The 13,119-nt window shown below is 40.7% G+C and overlaps 1 long non-coding RNA gene across 1 annotated transcript; it reads left to right on the top strand.

Annotated features, from left to right (window-relative positions):
- Positions 1-10,899: 10,899 nt before the first annotated feature.
- On the top strand, positions 10,900-12,071 carry LOC134212230 (uncharacterized). Its single transcript, XR_009979225.1, has 3 exons — positions 10,900-11,022; positions 11,097-11,556; positions 11,618-12,071. It is a non-coding gene; the product is annotated as an uncharacterized LOC134212230 (long non-coding RNA).
- The last annotated feature ends 1,048 nt before the right edge of the window (positions 12,072-13,119 follow it).

The raw sequence follows: 13,119 nt of genomic DNA, 5'->3' as shown, positions 1-13,119 counted from the left end.
CATGTTATTTTATCACCTATCACTGCTTATTCAAACGATGTTGAAAACACGTTAATATGCACAGTTTTCTCATATAGGTATCAATTGTATTCATATCTTGCGATTTTCACGTGGATGGCTAGTGAAAATGTCGCTCGATGAAACACGTTCGATTCACATGGAAAAGAACGTTATGTAAACGTGTAATTATTTTCAGTGTAGAACCGTAAACATATGTTTCATCTAGAAGTAATATTCTTCCAATACTTTTTGAAAATTTGGTAGAATGCTTCAAAGCGGAAACTCAAGTGTATCGTGGAGGTCCAATTTTCCTATGGAACCGATGTGCTTGGAAGCCCATCGGGTTTGAACCAGGTGGGTGTCATCCATATTGCACAATGGGCTTGTTTTGCAGCCAACATTGCTCGACTGGTCCCACTCGACATTTCTGGATCCCAATGGAATCAAATCAGATGTTGAAACAATACTACTACATAATTTACTTTGGATGTTGATCTAAAACATGGCGTCGTGCCAGGTGGCTTGTTTGAACCAGGTCGGTGGCACGACGCCATGTTTTTATAGCCAACATCTGAATGTAAAATATGATAGATTTGTTTGTCCCATTACAGATGTAAAATGCGAGGAATGTCAACTTGTGAACATCAGCATCGTAATTACCTACACCCTAAAACTCTTCCCTTCCTACTGTATTATTGTATTCCCAACCTCGACTAAACCGCGAGTCTTTCGGTTCCCAAAACTAACACTATGTATAAGAATCAAGAATGTATTGTTAAACTCTGATTTCGGCTTCGTAACGCTTCACGGCAAATGAGCCTTCCAAATAAACGAAAGATAAAAAAAAGCTCGAGTGCATTGAGAAGGAAAAGCGAAGGAGAAGCAGAGCGGCGACTGTCCATTTCACCAGGGAAAGTAGGTGGTGCTTAAAAGATATTTTAATTATGTACTAGATAAAAATTGTCGCTTCCCTTTGTTCTGCTGTCCGGAACATGTTGGGTACCAAGCTGTCAAATCGTATGGATTTTCCTTCTTTGACATTTAGCTCCTTTATCCTTGCCAGCAAAAGATGTTCCGGACAGCGACGACAGCGACAATCTTTATCTGGTAACTAAAATATCTTTTGTGTGCTTCGTTGGTTTTGAAAAGCGTGCGATAAATAAAATCCAATGGTTCGTGGATTCAGCATCGGAACACATAGTGAAACTCGGAACTGTTTGTACATCTCGTCGGTTGAAGCAACCAATGGAAATTGCTGATGTGAAGAACGGTGAAAGTCGTCGCCAAGTATTCGGAACTATCGTCGTAAATTCCATCGTCGATGAAGAAGATAGGAAGTTAAGGATGTGCTCTCATGTGAAGCACGGTGCAACCTGTTTTCAGTAAGAAAGGTTGAAGTTGCGGGAATGTGGTCGTTATTAAAACGGAACGAAAAATCTTAAATGATTCAAAAGTGATTGCGGTGGTGTGCGTTGTATGAATCAGATTTTATGGTGAGTTGACAATGCGTCGTCGTTGTACTCGTGCGGTGAGATTCGTGAATGTGACGAATTGTATCGTACGATATGTCGCGAGTTCTCGAGTTAATACTGACTGTAGCCAAACCTGGCGAAAGATCGACGAGCACGGCCAACAGCAACAGCAGCAACCACACCAACAGCACCAGAGCAACGCGCGTGACGATACCAACAACGACGGGGGTAACAACGGGGACGTTTTCGAAGAATTCCACGATTTCGTTGTTTGCGATTGAAAGGTACACCGAATTTAGTCTTCATACATCTTGTGTCGAGGTTTATTTCGATCGATATCGAAATCTAATCTAGCCTCAACTCAGTTCTCCTATATACTCATCTGCTAGGCAAAACAACGATCGGCTAGGTACCGATTCAATTAATGAGAAATTACGTTTTCTATAGCTGAATTCTCTTGAGTGTTGTTCGGGCTCAAAAATGTTATAAACTGAGTTACAAGGATTGATATTTATGTGGCTGTATAGGGTCTCAAATTATAATTATACATACGGATTTCAATTTGAATTCAAATGTTGCAACAAGCACCAACATGCCGGGCCCTTGAAGGCCAATTTCAACAAATACCAGGCGTATCTATGCTTACGGTAGTGGCTTGAGATGTATCGATGGGGAGCGGACAGACTTCGGTGATTGCCCGTCGATATTGGCCATAGGCAGTTCGAACCTGTACTACCGGACACGTCCGTCCATACGGGGAACACCTGTTGCACCCGACGAGGTTCCATCTCATTGGCGGGCAATATCGTCCTAAAGCACGAGCGTTCCAACTTCAACATCCGGATGGGTTGTTGGCCACTTTTACAGTCCTGGAGTTGGGCCACGTAATCTGTGACATGCTTTCCAGAAATGCTGGAGACCTCTTTGCATTTTCTGGAACGAATCAACGATTAATTGGGTGTTAGAAAATCGGGCTCGGGAGGGGCAAAGTGGTTCTCCCACGAGCAAATGGCCTGGAGGGGCAACAACATCTGCTGGGTCCGACGACATCGGACAGAGTGGAGGATCTATATACCCTCGATCTGATGATCAAGGTGTGGAAGTCATCAGTGGATTACCGTGTCCTTCATCACACGATACAGGTGATACTTGAAGGTCTTTACGGAAGCCTCCCAAAGGCCCCCAAAGTGAGGCGAACGAGCGGGATTGAAATGGAAGGTGATTCCCATTTCTGCGCAGAAGTTTTGTAGCCAACGCGATTTGTGCATTGCGTCGAACTGGTTTAGATTTTCCTCGAGCATACGGTTTGTCCGACAAACGTACGCGCATTGTCGCAGATATCGGATACACGACCACGACGTCCGACGAGACGTTTAGCACGTGATGAATGCGTTGACGTTCGATTGTACAATCGTCGATGTGTACCGCTTTCGACGACATACATACGAAAATAGCGACGTATCTTTACCGACGGACCGCGACGATTCGGAAACGAAACGGAAAATGACCCGCAACAATCGACGCCACTGCGGGCAAACGCGCGCGACGGCGTGATACGAACAGCTGGTAGTTCCCATAATTTGGCCACGTTCGGGTCTGCATCGGAAGCAGTGATACACTCGAATACCTCTTTGCGAGGTCACGACCGTATTCCAGTAGCGCTGCATTCGCAAATGAGTGCTTCTCACGATAAGGATTATGAGGTGCCTTTGAGGATGTTTTGTGGATGAGTGGATGTTTTGGTCGAACGGAACATTGAGTCGAGTCGACGGTGATTCGAAGAACCCATCTGCGTCCACGAACGGGTGTAGTGATTTCAATTGAGACTTGAATGAAAACCTTTGCTGAAGCACCTTTGTGCTTCTTAAGAAACCTGATTTCTTGCGAAAATAGATCATTGTTTGCTTGATCGGAGTTTTAAAGATTGGTCCAGCTCGGTCGCTGAAATTGACCCAGTTGCCGAATTTGATTGAACAACAATTTTTGTAGAATCGCAGTAAACAGGCAACTTGCGTTGTAAATGCAGGGTTGAAGGTCACTTTAGTGACTTGGTCACTATTTTGAGCCTAGTCACTAAAAAGTCACTATTTGCATCCAAAAGTCACTAAAGTCACTATTTTTGGAAAATGGTCACTAAAGTCACTCATTTTCGCACCACCGTTTGTAAAAAAGTTCAAAATAAAACATTTGTACCTACCATTATCATAACCAAATCAAATGTAAATCTGTTAGCAAAATATATAGTTTGAAAAATTGCTCCAAGGCCGTCTTATGAAAGGCAGAGGGTCTGAACCATGGACTTGGATCGAGAGACACACAGACAGACCACACAGCGAAGATTGGGCATAGTTTAGGCAACGTCGTATGTTGCGGGATTGTTACGACCGGATTTCGTGATTTCTGCGGTTTTTGTATTCTTGCGGATTTGATACGGATTTACATAACGGTCAAGGCTTCGCGGATATAAGTTTTGGTGGAAATTTAATAAATAAGGAGGTAGGGTTTGTTTTCGATAGCAAAATGTCGTTGAGAAGGGACTCAAGTCTATGCTACCCATTTTGGATATTTCGCTTCATTATTGAATGCATTATACTTTGAGAACTCGTTTAACAAGCATTATAGGTGAGAACTTCACTTGTTGTCATTTTATCGTTTCTGAATATCCATTTTTGTCACGTCAATTTGACATAATTCCGAGATATTTCTTGGTTTCTGATTGATTAACCCCACGACGAATCACACAGCATGATATTGTCGGCGTACACATTATAATTCTATAGAATTCGGACATCGGACTTCCGAACCGAATTTTCTTCCAGTTTTATCTGTCAAACTAATTGATGCGTTGTTTAGCGCATCTTTAGGTGAATCCAGCGACTACTTCCTAAGTTAGGTAAAAGCTTCCTAACTTTGTTTCTCTTAGAAGAACTTTCACCATAATTTCTGTAGCGATGACCGCAAAATCATTGTAAAATTTCGTAAAATTTCGCCTTGAATTTGGGAAATAAATTTCGAAGGTTTTTCTTAGGAATTCACCAAACAATATCTACAGGAATTCTCAAAAGCTTTCACGGAATTCATGAAAAATCCGTATTTGAAGGAGATTTTTTATCAGGATTCGGAGAGTTATATAGTAATTGACGTGCAGTTTCCGTGGAAATTCCTGAAAGACAGGAATGTCTACAAAATATTCTGCCTCAATATATGGTATCAGGGATATGGTGCGTAGAAACTCTTTGCGTGCAGCACGCGTTGTTATGAGCGAGCCCTTTCAGATCGCGGAGAGGCAGTAAGCGTGATCGTGCTCGGAGCTCAAGAGTCATGCACAGAGCAGCACTCTAACTGCACTGTTTCAGTTTTGCTTCGTCATGGTTTTCGAGATCTCAACGGTGATTATTACACGCTTTGGTGTTCTATAGAAAGATGGTTGATCGCATTATTTGTCTGACATTTCAATATGAATAAAAAGATAAGAAATACCTCCTGCTTTAAAAAAACCACGTTCACTACTTTAATTCCAAAAAACCACATATTCAAATTTGCCTCTAAAGCAACCCCAATGTATTTTATGATTATTCATCTTATGTATCCGCTATTTCACTGGCTCATTTTGAGTTACTACAATGATGTGCGAAAAAAATCATTGAGAAAATAATCTACTTTATTGAAACACATTTGTTCCAAATGGAAGAGATTTAATATTTGCCGTCCATTATTTGATGGGCATTTAACATGATTTCAATTTCTCGATGAATTCCAATGACAATGTGTACTACCGTGCTACCCGAAAGGGTAGTGCAGCTTTGACTCGCACGCAGAAGCGAGTACCCGGGCGCCTTCGGCTCTTTAGCTCGCAAAATTTGAGAGACGCGTCCCGAAGTTGGGCTGCACGAACATTTTTCGCACCGCTCTGAGTATTTAGGCAATCCCTCGTATGGTATGAAAGAATTTCTGGAAGTTTTTGTACTGACATTTGCATCGGATTTCTGTTGGAATTTCCGTTTGAACTCCTGGAGAAAGATTTCACAAGGATTGAAGTATTTTCGCACAATTTCTGAAAAAAATCCAAAAATTATCATAGGTTTTCCACATAAAATCAATCACCGCTGAAATTTCTGAAAAAATCAGAGTTTTCCAAAGCAATTTCTGCATCAAATTCAAGATTTTAGATCACATTTTACGAAACTTGAAACTTGGATTCATTAATTGGTAACATTCATGTATATATAAGCAATGTTTTAATGAAACCGAGATCAGGGTTTCGAAAAAAACAAAGGCAAATGGATTCTATATGTATTTAAATTTGTTTCAATTAAAATGTTATTTTAATTATTAAAAATCGTATTTTAAAATTGTCATCATAATTTTGATTTTAAAGTTTTTTAACATTTTTCCTTATAAAGATTCATAGTTTGTCATTCCAAATAATTCTCTGACTAGTATGATTAGATCATTTTATTTCTTTTTTGCGAAAAACTATTAATTTTTCAACGTGCCAAACGAATGCTCACACGTTAGCGAAAGCCCAATCCAAAACATCCTTCTAGCACTTTTTCATACTGTCTTGCAGCTGAATCATCTATACACGCAAAAAAGGTTCATGAATTGGAAGTAACGAGTTCACGGTGTATTTTTCGTGAACAGTCATGGATCTGGAATACAGTCATGTTTTCTGAACGTTCTGGAAAACGTGACTGTTGTTCCTGAATCCATGAAATAAATCAGGTGTATTTTGCTAGTTCACGAATTCGGAACGCTTTTTTTGCGTGTATATGGTGAAACTTTTAATATATTTTAAGGAGACAATATTTTTGATCGATAGTAAAAGATAGCGCAAAATTGTATACTTCATTCTGCCTTTGTTAAATTCTCAGGCGCAGCAGCACGGTTCGCTTCAGATCGACGACAATATCTTTCCGAATCGCGTGATTGCAGAAGAAAGAATAGCCAAACCAACAAATAGTTTTCACAACGGACTCTCTATATTTACGGACTAGTACGGACTGAATGTAAACATAAACAATACATTACAAATATATATCATCACTTATGATTTGTCAGTTTCAATACACACACGTTTAACGCTCTCACATTCAATAAAGTTTACACTACTGCGTCATTGTCGTTTACAGGGGCTGTCATCACCTTATTTCAACACTCCTCCTTAGTGAAGCCACCACTGTATGTATTATCTGTGCCTCTCATTTTCTACCCTCCTATCTCGGAGCTAATCAAATTCTATTGTTTTAGGTACAAACCTCCTTCTTTTCCCCACAGCAATCACGTTACTACCATCCATGATCCGACAATCATCAGGTCCAAAACAACACTATAGCCTTCGTCAGTCATCCACTAACTGACAACACACATCCGGATAACCCAGGGACATACAGCAACTCCTTCAGCTTGATTTCGACGAATTCTCCTCTCATTCCACGACCTACAATTCTCCCACGACCATTAGCCGTTGCCATAACTGTTTTTCCGTCTCGCTAACTATATTTCTTTCCCAGTGTTCTGCTCATCAGACTTCTGCTGAATCGTCATATGCTCGTACAACCTGTATCGATGACCCATCTTTCCTTGCGAACTATTTTCCTTTCAGTTGTTGTCGTGAAACACACTCCACGGCTGCTACTTCCGCTACCTGAATTCTGGTATACTGCAGAGCACGTCACGCCATTGCCTCGCTCTTTTGCTCCATCTTCTTGTTCCAGTAAAACAGGGCAATACCACTGGATATGACCTTCCTGATTACAATGGTAACATATTCTCATTCTCCGGTCAGCTATCGCACAGAAGATTTCATAGCCTTTTCGCTTTCATCCACCGACTTTCATCCTTCCTTCGCCATTCATCCAGTAGTTTCTTTGACGTAGTCCAACTCAAGTCTTCTTCAAGCGACCTTCTAAAGAGTAACAAGGGTTGTAGATTCCGGAAGGCTGGACAACAGAATCGCAACAACCAGATGCTCCTTCAACGCCTCTCCCATTCTAGCCAAGTGATGCACAACTCGAAGCCTCCACCAAATGATTAGACATGTTTCCATCACTCATTCAGGCGCATTGAGCAAAGTTTCAAAACATGAATTTGTTAGACAAAGATCCACGCTCGTGATAACTTTAAGTTTATCCCACATTTCCTTGGCAGCAGTATCCATGATGTGACTCCAACTGGCTGTCCTCCAACGACAATCCAATGATTGCTCGGGCTTTCGTCTTTTCTCGTCCATGTGATGTAATATCAGTCGATTCCGGCTTAGAGTCTTTCACAGTCGTCCATAAATCATCCTTCATTAACATTAGCTCCATCCGAAATCTCCATTGCCCAGTTGGAATCATTTAACCGATCAAAAGTAACCTTTGCTTCCGTCATTCTTAATCTTTTGAAATTCAATCTATCTCAAACAAAACACTTTCTGGACCAGTGACCACATTACACTCTTCAGTTTAAGTCTGTCTACAGTTCAGTTCAACATACTCAATACATTCTTATCGGTGTCCAATATACACAACAAAACACAAAGTAACGGTGGCAAAGCTTCAACACAACAATGGCGAAAAATCACTCCTCGAACAAAGTTCATCAACTCTTTCCACTATCCGTACTGTTCTTTTCGTCAAAAGTTGGCCAATTAACGCATCATCGGATAAACTTCTTCAATGCCTTTCTCCACCGGAGATAACAACAATAAAAATAAACACTAACTTCGACCTGTCACAATGAACAATATCGCACGAACAAAAATGTCTTTTCGAACAGACACTTTTCTATTAGCTTTCTCTGCATAAACTGGGCACATAACCGTTAAATTCCTCAGGCGCAGCAGACACGGTTCGCTTCAGATCGACCGACAATATCTTTCCGGAATCGCGTGATTGCAGAAGAAAGAATAGCCAAACCAACAAATAGTTTTCACAACGGACTCTCTATATTTACGGACTAGTACGGACTGAATGTAAACATAAACAAATACATTACAATATATATCATCACTTAGATTTGTCAGTTTCAATTAACACACGTTTAACGCTACTCACATCAATAAAGTTACTACTACTGCGTCACTGCGGCTGTCACTACCTTATTTCAACACCTTTTTCATACACAAACTGAGTTTCACGAAAACTTCGAGTTCATGTTAAACTTTATTACCACAATGCTGTAGAACTTGCTTCAAAATCGTTGTTGAAATTATAAGCATGTTTAGTGTAACAACTGTAACTTGTTACCTGCCCTGCAAGCTAACATGGTCATATTACCTCTGGATGTCCCAACGAATACCTTCCTCAATATCCAACTATGTGGTATTTATGATGGTGTCGCCAAGTCGGTTGTCCTTCGTTAAGTTCCATCTTCCCTAGTTACGATGAAGATGCACACGGCCAGCAGTAGTAATCCTCATGATTTTGTAAATTTAGTCTTTTCTTGATTTCTGATAGCATTCTAACAAAGATTTGAAAAAACATGATATCCCTAGTTTCCGATTTACTACGAGTTACTCAGTAACAATACGAATGCAGCTCAGCTCACTACCTGTTAGTACTTCATACAAAAGTCACTATTTGGTCACTTTTTCTGGTTCTGAATGTCACCATTTGGTCACTTTTTTCGTCACCGTTGGTCACTAAGTCACTATTTTGAAAGGCATTTATACCAGCCCTGTGTAAATGGGAGAGCGATGAGTGTTGTTCGATAAGCTCGATTGTAGCATGATTGGTGGTGACTACAACCGATACGACTTCGGAGATTCAGCTGTACAGCTTCTAAATGTAGTTTTGACATTTTGATGCAATTCTCCGCTTTGAGCATCTTGTTGTAGGTAAGGTGGCCCATGCCACCAGAGAGTCGCCTTTGAGAGAAGGAAATTCCCCGAAATTTTGTCTGCAGGGTTCATCAGGAACATGAACATATTCCACCTGTCGAACGATGTAATTTCTGCAACCGATTTGACACGAAAACTTTCCAGGATGATGAAGATGAGGCAATCCAGTGGAGTACGATTGATGAATCGGTCCAAAACGACCGGAAAGACGGTTTTGTCGAATCTAATATACTGCCAGTTGCGCCAAGCACTGCAGCGCATAACTCGAGGCGTGGATCGACAGCTTGCGAAGCGGATTGATCGAGACTTTGACATCACTAGGTTGCAACATTATTCTCCGTTCGAGCTGATGGTTTCGCGTACATTAGCATCCATACGCATCGTCAGATGCGTCCGAAAAACATGGAACTCGAGAATTGATAATTATCGGCGAGAATTCGCCGGGAATCAGCGAAGAGAGAGCGTTTATTTCGAGTCGAAAGTGTGTCCACCAATTTAGGTAATTCTCCGGCAACGCATCATTCCAAGAACTCTTTCCGACCACAACGCTTGAAGAAGATTTTCCCAACGATAGCTGCTCAACAAGGCCCATCGGATCGAATAGGCGAGACATCTCCGAAAGAACTGAACGTTTGTGATTGGTCTGACGAAGAGAAGACGGGCTGTTGAAGCTGAACTCATCTGCTTTTGATGCTAGAAGACCGAGCGTTTTCACCGAACCTTGGTTGGCTTATTTCAAGCTCGCTCCGGGAGTCCTGAAGTGATTCCGGAATGTGAAAGAACCGGAACTATTACTGACCATTTTCGCATGTTAAAGCCGCCTGACTGAAGAAGCTCAATTAGCTGGAGGTGTATCCACTAGACGTTGTTCATCATCATGTCCGATAAATAATCGTCCACGTAGAAACATTTCTTGACTGTTGAGCTGCCAGCGGATACCTTTCAGCTTCATCTTCCGCTAGTTGGTTGAGGACACGTGGCAAGGTACGGTGCCGGTGCGGTACCATACGTCACCGTTTTAAACAGAGGTTTTCAATTCATCAGATGGATTTTTCCGAAACAGGATCAGTTGCAGAAGCAATCATCAGGGTGAACCCACACTGCTGATACATTTTTTCGGCATCTGCACTCACTGCATACCGAGGAACACGAAAATTGATGAGAGTAGAGGCGAGCGTGGTGAACAGTGGACCGATGTAGCAGATCATTATAATACGTAACCGAACAAGGCACAATGATTCATTATCCAATGCAATAAATAATAAGGTATGGAAATCCATATATTGTGTGCGTGCCTTTCGTGTATGGCGAAAAAGCTTTCACTATAAGCCATTTTATAGAAAGCTCAAATGACAGGAGACCAAACACTAATATTTCTAGAGAAATATTTCATATGGTCCTATCTAACAAAAGTAAACAAATCGAGTTGTTAGTTTATTAACATTACTTACCTTTAAAATTTTATGTTAAATTTGAATCCGATCGATTTTACTTTTTTTACTAAAAATATAGTAGTGCAAAACGGCCAATCTGACTTTTCAAAAATATCGCACAGATCTGTCGACTGGCCGTTTTGCAATGTCAGATCCAATCTGATATTTACCAAAACATTGTCAAATTATCAGATTGGACCTTCGGTTGCGTCCATTTGTTTAAATAATTAATTTAAATTTATTTAAAACAATGTCTAAGTTATCCGACACGAAAAGACCCGCTGCTATTAAGGTAAGTTTTTACGAGCATAGAGTGAAGTTTTGGTATATTCAGCAAATTAATAATAGGATCCTCTTCAAAAACAGCACTAGTTGTCCGTCGTCCCGGAATGCTAAGAAACGATCGGATCCCGCCAAAGTGAAGCCTACGGAAGGGTGACAAACCCGGGGGACGGGGTCGGTGACTCTTCGTCTCAACAGAAGGGAATGATATCTGCGGGGAAACATTTGACCTGTTCTGTTCAAAAAAAGAAGATGCTATCGCGGTGCGTCAAGATGAAGGATAGTTCGAAGAACGCAAGGAAAATCCGGATGAAGGGACGAAGGCACTGCGGGTGATCAATCCAGTGGCCCTGTTGGTCAAAAAAGCTAGCCAACGAATTGGATTCCGGTTGAGGAATCTGCTGAAGCTGCCGAAGGCGCACAAATTTGTCGGCTTCGAATGGTTTTACAGCAATATCGACCAAGCGCTGTTCGAGGGTTTGGATGACTTCCAGTTGTACCTGAGGGAAATACACCAGGATTTGAAAACAATACATTTGATAAGGTGCGAGGAATTAGATTCGGGGTTGAATGCAAGTTTAAACAAATCTATCTTTTAATTTCAGCGCTGAGTGGATCCGATTTCGGAGGACTATGGGAAAACCGAGATGTTGTTTGGTAGTCTTTTAAGAGGATGAATGTCGTGAGTTGGAACGAAAGCGGCGTAAGAATCGGCTACTGCTGACCAAGTGATTGGGAGATTTTTCCTTTGTCCATATCGGTTATTCTTCTATTGACCCGGTTTGGGTGCCCATACGATTCCAGACTTCGAGGTTGTAGCCAACGATAATCCTGATTGCTCTGAATATGATCACGCAGGACATCCGACCTAAGTATCAGAATGCTTCATTATATGTCGCTTCACTTGCCGTAAAAATCCCATCTTATCTGATTAGATTACTCGAACAAGAAAGATATCCGTTGTCCCGAAACGCTACTGTTGGCGGGTAGAAAAGTCGGAAACCGGAATGTTCAGCACCGACATGTCTTCATAAGTATCCTATCAGCAGTTATCATGATTCAATTTATTGACGATGTTCTTACTTTTATGTTATGTTATATGCATGGTTCAGTGGCGTAGGTTTGAACTTGAAGATAAAGCTTTCAGAAGAAAAAATTTGTTCGAAGCCTTCTGAATAAAACAAAATGTTCAGAAAACCCTCCCCAGACCAATTTTCTGGCTACGTCACTGGCATGATGACTTAAGTTTTGATGATTATTGTATTGGAGATTCACTTGCCATAAACTAATGCTAAATTCAGATTAGGCAAGTGAATTTAATAAGTCGTTTGCGAAGTGAATATGTGTGCAACAAGTTATTGTTGAAGAATATGAATATTCGCTTAATTATGCATGATCCTCTGTACTATCCACCTAAAACTGGCCTCCTTTTGCAAAATTTGAGTAATTTTCATTCAAGGTCCTATGTGAATTTGATTTGAGTATAATGTCCAATATAACAGGTCCCATCTGATTGATCAAATGCAAAAGGTCCAAAGTAACAAAAGTGTCTTAAAATCCAAGAAAAATTACCTGAACTAGAAAACCATTACTTTTATTCAGTTCTACGACTATTATTTTGGCTGACAACGATTTAAAAATTGTTGAACGAAGTTGGAATTTTAATTCAGATTTATTTTATTCTACCAAATTGTGCATCCCATTTTTCTCAGATCATTGTAGACGTTAGGTAGGACCATTTGAAATGTGTATCTAGATTTACATTTTACAAGGAACATTTGCGAAAATGAAATGAAATGATGATGATGATGACGAAATGATGATGGTTTACATGCAAATTTACCAAAACAAAGACCGAGCCCTCCACTCAAAATTTCGATCAGCTGTTCGAATCTGTCTCATAAAATGGCTTATACTGCATTCGAACGAGCTCCCATAAGAAGTCGTGCAAATTACGTCACCTTTTCCTGTTTAAATTTTCCATCATCTACTAATACACTTGCATTTGGTCTTTTTCCTCACCTTTTAGTCATTTGGTCCCTTTGGCCCACACATAAAGATGAGTGACGTTTGGGACACGCACACTAATGCAAATCAATACCAAATT

The sequence above is a fragment of the Armigeres subalbatus genome, chromosome 1 (assembly GCF_024139115.2).
Source record: "Armigeres subalbatus isolate Guangzhou_Male chromosome 1, GZ_Asu_2, whole genome shotgun sequence".
NCBI classification, from domain to species: Eukaryota; Metazoa; Arthropoda; class Insecta; order Diptera; family Culicidae; genus Armigeres; species Armigeres subalbatus.
This window is presented reverse-complemented; position numbering and strand designations above follow the sequence as displayed.